This window comes from Alosa sapidissima, chromosome 12, assembly GCF_018492685.1.
Source record: "Alosa sapidissima isolate fAloSap1 chromosome 12, fAloSap1.pri, whole genome shotgun sequence".
Taxonomy (NCBI): domain Eukaryota; kingdom Metazoa; phylum Chordata; class Actinopteri; order Clupeiformes; family Clupeidae; genus Alosa; species Alosa sapidissima.
In genome coordinates this window covers 32932476-32944200 of record NC_055968.1, presented here as the reverse complement: position 1 = coordinate 32944200, position 11725 = coordinate 32932476, and the positions used below count along the sequence as shown (strand labels likewise).

Below are 11725 nucleotides of genomic sequence, written 5' to 3'. Positions count from 1 at the left end.
AATGCTAAAGCTAGTTAAACTTCTGTGTCATTTCATTTGCCTGTTGCGTTCTGCTCTCCTCTCTTCATCCATAAAGTTAGTATCATCAGAAGCTGGATTCTTCGCCTCCTGTGTCTCTCTGTTAGGTACTCCAGCCTAGTCTTGAAACACCTCCGTTCAAACTCTGTTATGAGGATCCCCGGGAGGCACAACATTCCGATGTCACAGCATTCCGATGGCCTCCTACATGCTGATTTGTGTTGTTGTTGTTGTTGTTGTGCTCAGTGACGAGGCTATAAACACCGCCAGCGTACTTACGTCACATTACGCCCTACTACTGGTTCCTACGCCAGTGCGAGTGCAAATGAAAAACGACTCCTGGGGAAGAGTAGGCTACTTAGTAGAACTGATCTGGAAGTGGACTGATCCTAGAACTGTGTTCCTAGAACTGCTCTGTGCGAAAACGCCATGCCGTAAAAAACCTAAAAGCCGTGTTGGCATTGCACGCACACTCATGTTGTTGCAAGAAAGATTACATACCTGCAAACTTAGAAGGGCTGAAAACACTAACACACCCAAACTGTACATACACACGCCAACACTGGACCAGACACATACTAACACAGGACCAGCACACACTCAAACATACACAAACAAACACACAGGACCATACACACACTAACACTGGACCACACACACACTAACTAACACACACCCAAACTGTACCAGACACACAGTAACACACACCCAAACTGTACCAGACACACACTAAAGGCCCATTCACACCAAGAACGATAACTATAAATAAATATCGTTCTCGTTAATATGAATGATGACGTTCACACATAAATGATAACGGCATGAAGAACGATATCGTTTGGGATCACTTTCAGAGCAATTTTCAGAACGATAATCAGCTAATAGCCAATCAAATGTTCAAATCAAATCAAATCAGAACCCATCAAATTGTAACCATCACATTCATTAACACAAGGAGAGACTTTGTTTATAGTTGTTCAGTGTGAACGTTTTTATCGTTATGGTTATAGTTATCGTTATCATTCTTGGTGTGAATAGGCCTTAACACAGGACCACACACACACTAACTCTGGACCACACACACCCAAACTGTACCACACACACCCTAACACTGGACCAGACACACACTAACTCTGGACCACACACACTAACACTGGACTATACTCTAACACACACCCAAACTGTACCACACACACCCTAACACTGGACCATATACACACTAACACTGGGCCACACACCCTAACACTGGGCCACACACACACTAACACTCGACCACACACACACTAACACAGGACCACACACAGTATTTCTCGCAGCCCTCTGCTTCAGGCCAGCCAGCACCAGTCAGATCAACAGCACCTCAGAATCCCTAACCCGACACCTGCAAGCAGACACACACACACATCAAAGGCAGGAGTCACATAGCACACACACTGATGTAGAAGTGAGCAGCCGCAGCCGGTAATTAATTAAGCCATGTGCTAGAGTGCTACACACGCAAATTAGACATGTGTGGAGCAAGAGAACAAAGCGCTGCTCACACACACACACAGTCAGACACACTCAAAAGTACAGAGATAGTTCACTCAGCCAAAGAGACAACAGAGACACACTCTCTCTCACACACACATACACACTTACAGAAATAGTTTACTCAGCTGTGGAGAGAACAAAGACACATACATACTCATACATACACACACTCTCACACACACACACTCAGATACACTACACGCATGCACACACACACATTACGTTCAGGAACGAAGCACATCCATGAATATTACACACACACACGATACTGCACACCAAGTTTCTGATACACCCACTCAAATACATACACACACATGAACACAAACCATGGCTTAGTAATCTTTGTTGTGTGTGTGTGTTAGTGCACTGTATCTGAGTGTGTGTGTGTGTGTATCTGTGTATGTGTGCTGCGCTGCAGATGGAGGGTCGTGATGGGACGAGGTGCAAATGGAGGGCCGGCGGGTGTTTGGCATTTCTTTGACATTTCTGTTCTCTCTCTTTCATCCCTGCAACCAACACACACACACAGACAGACTGACATCTCTATTTCAGAAGGAAAGAAAGGAGAGAAACATTGGGTTCCAAATTGAAAGCAGGGTGTGTTGAGTGTGCTGAGTGCTAACCTTTCATATTCACTGCAGAAAAGTGCGGCTCTGAACTCTTACTTCGCTTTTAACTTTTTTTCCACCCTGGACCTGAAACAGAGTCACGCGGCAGCCATCTGGAGCTCTGTGCTCTGGCAGGGCTGTGAGTGTGTGTGTGTGTGTGTGTGTGTGTGTGTGCGCGGAAACAAATAGCAGACTCTGGCTCATGTCCACTCTTATAGCTGCTGCAGTGTGTGTGTGTGGATGTGGTCAGCTGTAGTGTGTGTGTGTGTGGTGTTGACTCTTCAGTGGGCAGAGCAAGAAACTGACAGCCGTGATGGAGCCGGCTGTGTGTGTGTGTGTGTGTGTTTCCCTGTCTGGGCCTCTCACGGAAACCTGACCAGATGAATTAGTAATCAATATTCTCAGAGCAGGAGTACCATATGAATCAGATAGGAGCACACAGCGTGTGTGTGTGGAGACGTCATGAAATATTGAAGCGTGATGGCAGTTTCCAGGGTGATGGCAAACACTCTCACTCTTTCCTCATGCCAGGTGTAATACATGTCACAGTGCCTCATAGCAGAAATACACACACACACACACACACACACATCAGGGTTACATATCACACTGTGTCTGTCACATAGCAGATACACACTCACACACACCAGTGCACGCATCAGGGTAACAAACACACTCTCACACACACCAGTGCATGCATCAGGGTAACACACACACATCGCACACCAGAGAACGCATCAGGGTAACATACACACATCACACTGCCCCTGTCACATAGGAGATACTCAAACACACCCACAGACACACTCCACAGGGTAACACACACACAAGGTAACACACGTCACACTGTTTCAGTCCTGGCCTCTGAGGTCAAAAGAGGTAATAATCAGAGGTTGTGAAAAGAGAGTTCAGAGTTCATAATCTGACCATCCAAACACAACCATGGAAACAAACCTACAACAGAACACACACGATCCAGAGTGCAGAAACCGGGTAACACACACACACACAATCCAGAGTGCAGAAACCGGGTAACACACACACACACACACACACAATTCAGAGTGCAGAAACCGGGTAACACACACACACACAATCCAGAGTGCAGAAACCGGGTAACACACACACACACAATCCAGAGTACAGAAACCGGGTAACACACACACACACACACACAATCCAGAGTACAGAAACCGGGTAACACACGCACACACAATCCAGAGTGCAGAAACCGGGTAACACACACACACAATCCAGAGTGCAGAAACCGGGTAACACACACACACACACAATCCAGAGTACAGAAACTGGCTATCACACACACACATCACACTGCCTTGCAGATACACACACACACATAATCCAGAGCGTAGAAACAGGGAGATTTAGCACTGTAGTCCACTAAGGGATACTACCCACCAGTATTCTGCTGGTCAGTGTTAGAAAATATATCCCCAACGACAGAACGACCAGGACTGAGGAAAAGTCTTGTTTTGATACTGACCGGCAAACTATTATCCCACTGGTTGCACATTTGCCAAAAAGACAAAAGTCCTTCAAAGTATCTATTTTTCTGCCCATTTCCTTCACTGTTTATAAAATTAAGATACCTGTATGAATTATTGAAAAGAGTAAAATTCTGGTGGATTCTACTCTTAACTCTTTCACATATATATGTAACCTGTGTTTTGTTGAACCTGCACGATTTAGCCTGCACACGCCCAGACTCGAACCCGCAAACAGCAGCACCTGTCAGATCGGGAGGCAAGCGTGCTGACAGTTGAGCCAATAGCCCAGGCTCTCAACTCAGCGGTTAGAAGCGTTCTTAAGGTAAGGGCTGTGAGGATTTACACAGGCAACTAGCACGCTAGCTCAGTTCGCCTTCGTTACATACAGATTAATTAATAAAGTTTCTGGCATTATTTAGGGATATCCAACCAGATGTGGGGTCTTCTTCCATCAACAGAAAGTTATTTACAATCTAAGAAACACACACACACACACACACCAAGAGGGGATCTCTGACTACACACACACACACACACACCAAGAGAGGATCTCTGACAACACACACACACACCAAGAGAGGATCTCTGATAACACACACACCAAGAGATGATCTCTGACAACACACACACACACGTACGCACAGAGTGAGCAACTCACACCACTTGCACCCAGCTAACCTCTGTACCTTGGTCTATGTGAGAGAGTGTGTTAGGTGGATGTGCTGGCGTGTGTAACAGATGGAGTGTATCAGGGGCCAGAGAAACACTATGAATCACCAGGCTGGTGTGGAGTTGCTGACCCGCCCGATGGATGACTGTAATAACAGCTGCTGGACACACACACACCTCCAACAGCGCCTCACACACACACACACCTCCAACAGCGCCTCACATACACACACACACACCTCCAACAGCGCCTCACACACACACACACACCTCCAACAGCGCCTCACACACACACACACACACACACCTCCAACAGCGCCTTACACACACACACACACACACCTCCAACAGCACCTCACACACACAGAGACACACCTCCAACAGCACCTCACACACACACACACACACCTCCAACAGCCAATATCATCCGGCTGTGGACACAAATAGGCGTTCCCGTGCTGGTGACCAAAACGCCCCCTTCTTCGTCACTATCAACAACATCCGGCTCCCTTCGCCTACTTCTTCGCCTCCTGAATGCGACGGTCGACATCTGGGTTATAGCATTCGCTAGATAGTTAACCTTTCTAAAGAAGTTGTTTTAGAATAACACTTAGAACACAAAGAGTATAGAACTAGGACAGGTAGCGTAGAACTAGCGTTAGCGACAATACAGAACGTTAGTCCTATTAGCCTACAGTACAAGTTTACATTTGATCTACGTGTAGGATCTAAGCACAAGCAGACGTCAGCTAGCATCGAGATGCTTGTTTAGGTGTAATTTCCTGATTACAGTAGCCTAAACTACGATAATTTCAGGGAGGCTCCATGGTAGCCAAATCTAATGAGAATGTTGGGGCTGTGTAGTTATCTCTGGAGAGAGCATGGGACTTTGTACCGTTCTAATCCAGATACAGTTACACTCCCCCCCCCCCCCCACATTAAATGTTTTCAATAAAGATACAAATAAAAATAATTGTTCTCAAACTATTTACTTTTAATATATTCACAGTATGGTCAGTTGTACATGGTAAGAACAGTAGTGTTGTTTTTGTACTTTTGAACAGGCAAGAACAGTATTGAAAAAACTCAGGCTATTTATTAAGAAACAGCAGTTCACTTAATGCTTTGAGCCAGAGAGCTGGACGATAGCATCAGGGGTCAGTAAAGCATATTGAATGAATGTATTTCAGTGCATTGTGCCCAATTCACAAATTCACAGTTACTTGCAAAGATTCAAAAATAAAAACATAATTAAATAATAATAATAATAATAATAAAAACACTCTTACACTAGGAGCTTATTCACCTGTAGGCTAACAAGCCCCATAGGCATATAACTGATTTGCCAAATAGGCTGTGAAACCCCAAAAACCTGTTCTGCCAAAGCATCATTAATGTAAATGGAGGGGTGGAAGGGCTTTGCAAGTGTTTTGAAAGATTTAGATAGATAGATAGATAAATAGATAGATAGATAGATAGATACTTTATTGATTCAAGGTCTCAGTAGCATACAGACATCACACACAACATGCACTAACAACAAGTAATAAAAGTAATAAAAGTATATAATATAAAAAACACAACTAAGCAATCAGGACAGTAGAAGATAAAGGGTATACTAAAATACAAATTATACTGAATAACACTAAGTCTAAAACAGTATCCATAGTGTGCTTAGGGGTGATTAAGCATGAGGCGCTTGCAATGACTGAGGCAGGGACTGAGCCTGTGATTCTCTGTGCATAGTAAGGTAAGGTGCTCTGTGAGAGTGAGTGTCATGGTGATGGTGCAAATTAGTAAGTCCAACAGTGCAAGAATAAAGTCTAGAGACCAGCATAAAATAAATATGGACATATAAGAGAGTAGACAAGGTAATATAAGAAAAACTATATCAGTGCAAGAATGGGTTGACGTAATAGGGTTACAGCCGTTATACGAGTATTGATTATAAAGCATTAAGTAAAGGAATAAGTGTGGCCACAATCCGGCTGTGGGATGGAGGGAGGGGTTATGCATATGTGCTAATATAGCATGCAAACAGTGAAGCAGTAAGACAGTGGTAAAAAGTGGCTAGTGGACAGACAGTACAGCAAGATTTTGATACTCTGTTAAAAACACCTAGCATAGACATATCAAGACACAGTGTTTCTCCAATAATTTGTTGTAACACTTCTGGGGGGAAGATTGGCCTGTCACTTGATGTGCTTGATGGAGAGTGTGAGAATGGTCCGACAGCTTGTCCTGTAAGACTAGAGAGAGAGAGAGAGAGAAAGAAAGAAGAGACGAGAAGGGGAGGGAGATTAGATACCATATTCATTAGCACCAAATACAAATAAATGGCCAGGTTTGTTTTTGTTTCATTTGTTGCCATGTTAGAAAATGGCAAAGTACAGAGACAGTATGTAATACCTTTCACTGCTTGCTGTCTGGAAGGTGGTGCTGAACTGGGCCGATGGAGACGATGGGAGAGGTACGCCAGCTTGTCCTGCAGGGCTAGAGAGAAAGAGAGAGAGTTTTTTTTTTTACCATCTTCATAAGTAACAAATAAAACTAAATGGCAAAGGACTTAATAGAGTAAGTGATACCTTTCACTGCTTGCTTGAGAGGGTGGGAGGGGTCCGCCAGCTTGTCTTACAGGGCTAGAGAGATTACAGAGAGATGAATAACAAACACTACTTACCCACAATTATACCTGCCACCAAAACGTAGCTTCACATCGACCAATGTAATAGTGTGCCATTGCCATGCTAGCTAGCACGTTAACTCTTACCAACGAACTCTTACCAACGATGCTAACGAACACAAACATCCAAATTAACAATGCACTCTGGTCATTTCAGTCCATATAAGTATTATCTGTGATTTCAGCTACACAGGAAAATACTTGGCAAAGTCTTCGCAGCAAAATCTAACATCTAACTACAAACAGTTTTAAGTTATACGTTGCTCTCTTCTGGCTAGCTGCTAAATATGAACAAGATAACATGAGATTACCGAACCACACTTGTTGCTTTTACTATCAGATTCTGATACGACGAAACAACAGCTTAGTGATGTAGGGTAAATGGAAATACTTCCCCAATGTTGTCAAAACAAACAATAGTCAACTTACTGACATCTCTCATTGAATGACCGCAACCGGGGAAATTATCTTATTAATGGAAAATACCGAGAAACGTTCTCTGTGCACACCATAGACAGTGGTGCACACACGGGATGAAATTGAGGAAAAGGAAGAAGAAATTACATTATACCCAGCGTCACTTGAAGCTCTTTGTGATTGGTCGATGCTGCAGTACCAGGAACGCCCAATGGGGCGTTCTTGTTTAATGACGGACACGCCCATGCCGCAGACGGACCCTACTCCCAACAGCGCCTCACACACACACACCTCCAACAGCGTCTCATAGTGACCAACTCATCATCATCATCATCATCAACAACACTTCCCCCTTTTACAGCCCTCAGCTCCACACTGATGATGTTGTGATGTTATCGTTAGCATGATGATGTTGTGATGTTATCATTAGCATGATGTTGTGATGTTATCGTCAGCATGATGTTTTTGTTAGCTTGATGTTATCGTTAGCGTGATGTTGTGATGTTATCGTTAGCATGATGATGTTGTGATGTTATCGTTAGCTTGATGTTATCGTTAGCGTGATGTTATAGTTAGCGTGATGTTGTGATGTTATCGTTAGCATGATGTTGTGATGTTAGCTTGATGTTATTGTTAGCGTGATGTGATGTTATCGTTAGCGTGAGTGATGATGTTGTGATGTTATCGTTAGTATGATGTTGTGATGTATGATGTTGTTGTGATGTTATCGTTAGCATGATGTTGTTGTGATGTTATTGTTAGTATGATGTTGTTGTGACGTTATTGTTAGGATTGTGTATAACTGTGTGTTATTATGATGTTATAAGCACTGATTATGTGTATAACTGTTATTATGATGCTATACATGTATTGATTATGTGTATAACTGTGTTATTATGATGTTATATGCACTGATTATGTGTATAACTTATTATGATGCTATACATGTATTTATTATGTGTATAACTGTGTGTTATTATGATGATGTACATGCATCAATTAGGTGTACAACAGTATGTAACCCCTTGCATCCCTGTACAAAGAATAAACTGTGTGTGTGTGTGTCGCAGACACGTGATTAACCACTCCCATCCCTGTACAAAGAAAAGGTGTGAACACGATTACATGTACACGTGTGTGTGTGTGCGATGTGTCCTGGCCAGTCCGTGTCAGTGAAGTGCAAGAGCAGTGTTATGCATCTGGCAACGTCATTTTTGGTCCTCTCTGTGAGGAGGGAGGGGAATCAATGAAAGTTCTCTCTCTGCTCTGTGTGTGTGTGTGTGTGTGTGCATCACGCACGTCCACTACAGCCAACTTATTCACAGCCCGCTACCTTCCTGTCACGAGACTTAGTGCAGAAGCAGGAACTCATTTCAGATGAGTTTCTCTCTCTCCATTCCTCTTCTGCTCCCTCTCTCCCTTCCTCTCAATCTCTATCTCTCTCTCCATTCCTCTTCAGCTCCCTCTCTCTGTATATCTCTCTCTCCCTTCCTCTCTCAATCTCCCTCTCTCTCTTTTCCTCTTCTGCTCCCTCTCTGTATTTCTCTATCTCCCTTCCTTCCTCTCTCTCTCTCTCCATTCCTCTTCTTCTGCTCTCTCTCCCTTCCTCTCTCTCCATTCCTCTGTTGCTCTCTCACTTTCTCCTTCCTTCCTCCCTCTCTCTCTCTCTTCTGCACTTCCTCACTCCTGTCTTAAGAGGACGGCTGATTTTGCGCTGACTGGGTGTTTCTCGTGAGGTGAGAGGATGAGAGTGCCGTGTGTGTGTTTATATGTGTGTGTGTGTGTCTATATGTGTGTGTGTGTATATACGTGTGTCCTGAGGAGGTTGTCTGTCCTTAAGCTAGTACTCTGAATCCTCCCCAGCTTAGAGACAGATGAAGTGACATTTCATTTCTGAATTACTCAGGTCCTGGGGGGAGAGAGAGAGATTCAGAGGAAAGACTTTACTGGAAACTTTACAAAGAAACATCCTGCTTTCCTAATCTCTCTCCCACTCTCCTCTCTCTCTCTCGCTCTTTCTCCCTCTCTCTCATTCTCTCTCGCCCTTGTTCTCTCACTTTCTCTGTCTCCGCATCTGCATATTTATGAAACTGGGTGTAGTCGTGTTCTAAAACACGTGTCGTCTCTGCTTTACGCTACAGAGTTGAGAAGTGGCACGGCGCTTGATCGGTAAGAATGCATCTCTGGTAAGGAGAGGAAAGGAGCTCTGACAGCCTCTCTGCTGCTGCTGCTGACTGAGAGTGTCTCTACTCGTACCACAAATTAACTTCAGGGATTCTCGGAGAAGCTGAATAAATAAGTCAACATGAATTCTGCAATAGCTATGATCTGCACCCGCCTCTCTCTCTCTCTTTCTCTCTCTCTCTCTCTCTCTGTCTCTCAGTGTGTGTCAGAATCATGCATCTATTTCTCCCTTGTCACTCTCTTTCTCCCTTTGTCTTGCTCTCTCTCTTTCTCTCCATCTCTGATAAGGGGTGTGGGGCTGATGAAGAAAAGCAGGAATGGGATCACAGAGGGCCCAGGAGAGAGGAGAGGAAAGGAAAGAAGAGAGGAGAGGAAAGAGGGGGAGAGGAGAGGAAAGGAAAGAAGAGAGGAGAGGAAAGAAGAGAGGAGAGGAAAGGAAAGAAGAGAGGAGAGGAAAGAGGGGGAGAGGAGAAGGGGAAGAGGACTGCCCAGCCAATCACCACACCCCCTGATCAGTCAGACTCCCACTGTGATTGGCTGGTGTGCAGGAGCCTGGGAGCTGGCTGAATGAGGAAGTAGCCGTTTAGTCGCTCATCATCTGCATGCAGTGTGGAGGTGGTCATCCTGGGCGGGTCATCAGGAGTTTAAATCAAGCTCCGCACACAGGAACTGGAGAGATAAAAACAGCCTGCAGGCATCTTCAGCGAGGAGGGAAGGAGGGGGGGGGGGGGGGGGGGGTAAAAAAAATAATAACGCGGAGCACAAACTCCTATTGGGAGGGAAATGATCATTGGAGAGCTTATTTGGGTGTCTTCAGCCCACAGCTCATTAAAAAGGTCATTTTCCATCATTTATCGATGCTCCATTATGCAGACGCGCTGACAGCTCTCGCCTTGGGAAGCTCAGGCCTTGCTTCCCCATCTCCCTGCAGTCGGCATGGAGACGGTCCAGCGCAGAGACTCACGGTGCAGTCAGGCGTGTCTGTAGGTGCTGAGGAGAGGAACAGTGTGTGTGTGGTGTGTGTGTGAGCAAACTGCCCTCTGCTCGCCAAGCTTTAGGAAGTTTATTTAAGAGTTCTTTAACATTAAGTAGTTAGTCTGCTCTTGAGCTCGCCCAGTGGAGTGTGTGTGTGTGTGAGGCTACCGCACACAAACACACACACTGAGGCTATTGAAGCTGATGTGCCACCTCTAAATGATACTAAGTGAATCATCTAACTCCTAACCAGCTTCTTCAAGGGTTTCTGTCTCAGAAAATACCATCAGATTACCATCCCAGAGCCAGTGTGTGTCCAAACACACACACACACACACACACACACACATGGTGGAAGCTGCAATCAACTTATACTTCTGATACTGTCTGTCTACCATGTATTCACACACACTCACTGCTCCCCACACACACACACGCACACACATACACACTTCCTGTTGTCTATCAGTCAGTGAGTCACCAAACAACACACATATACAAAACACACACACACACACACACACACACACACACAAGCCAATGATAGTCAGTGAGTGAGTCACCATGACAGAAAAGCACAGGAATAAGATTCAACACATACACACACACCACCTCTCATTCACACAGTAATTTCCACAGCCATTGACAGCCGGTCTGCCTGATGGAAAAGATACAGCACAGATCTCAGCACAAGTGAAATTGGCCTATACTCCCACCCTACACACACACACACACATTTACATACACACACACACACATTGGTCATCGCTACTCCCACTCTGAGTTGTGTCCTCAGGAGGTCCTGCTGGGTTACACAAACACACACACACACACACACACATTAACACAGAGAGAGAGAGAGCTGAGGGGAAAAGGAACCTGCTCACAGATTAGGGAAACATGCTTTGCCTGTCAGCTCATCCTACACACACACACATGCTCATTCAGTCCAAATCAGGGGTCCTGTGGGTGAGTGGGGATCAGACAGGTGAGGGGCTACACAGGTAAAGGGTCATGCTAATGACGTGACCACTGGGAGCTCACGCTAAGCTCCGGATAAGACCCAGGTACGGCTCGCACCTGTACTCGCTTCTTCAGATAGTTCCGGCTGACTGGTCCCAGAGTGATGC

The 11725-nt window shown here is 44.9% G+C and overlaps 1 long non-coding RNA gene across 1 annotated transcript; it reads right to left on the bottom strand.

Moving 5' to 3' along the window:
• Window positions 1–6298: 6298 nt before the first annotated feature.
• On the bottom strand, window positions 6299–7546 carry LOC121678499. Its single transcript, XR_006021248.1, has 4 exons — window positions 7449–7546; window positions 6922–6975; window positions 6746–6829; window positions 6299–6585 (listed from the first exon to the last, which is right to left on the bottom strand). It is a non-coding gene; the product is annotated as an uncharacterized LOC121678499 (long non-coding RNA).
• Window positions 7547–11725: the final 4179 nt, after the last annotated feature.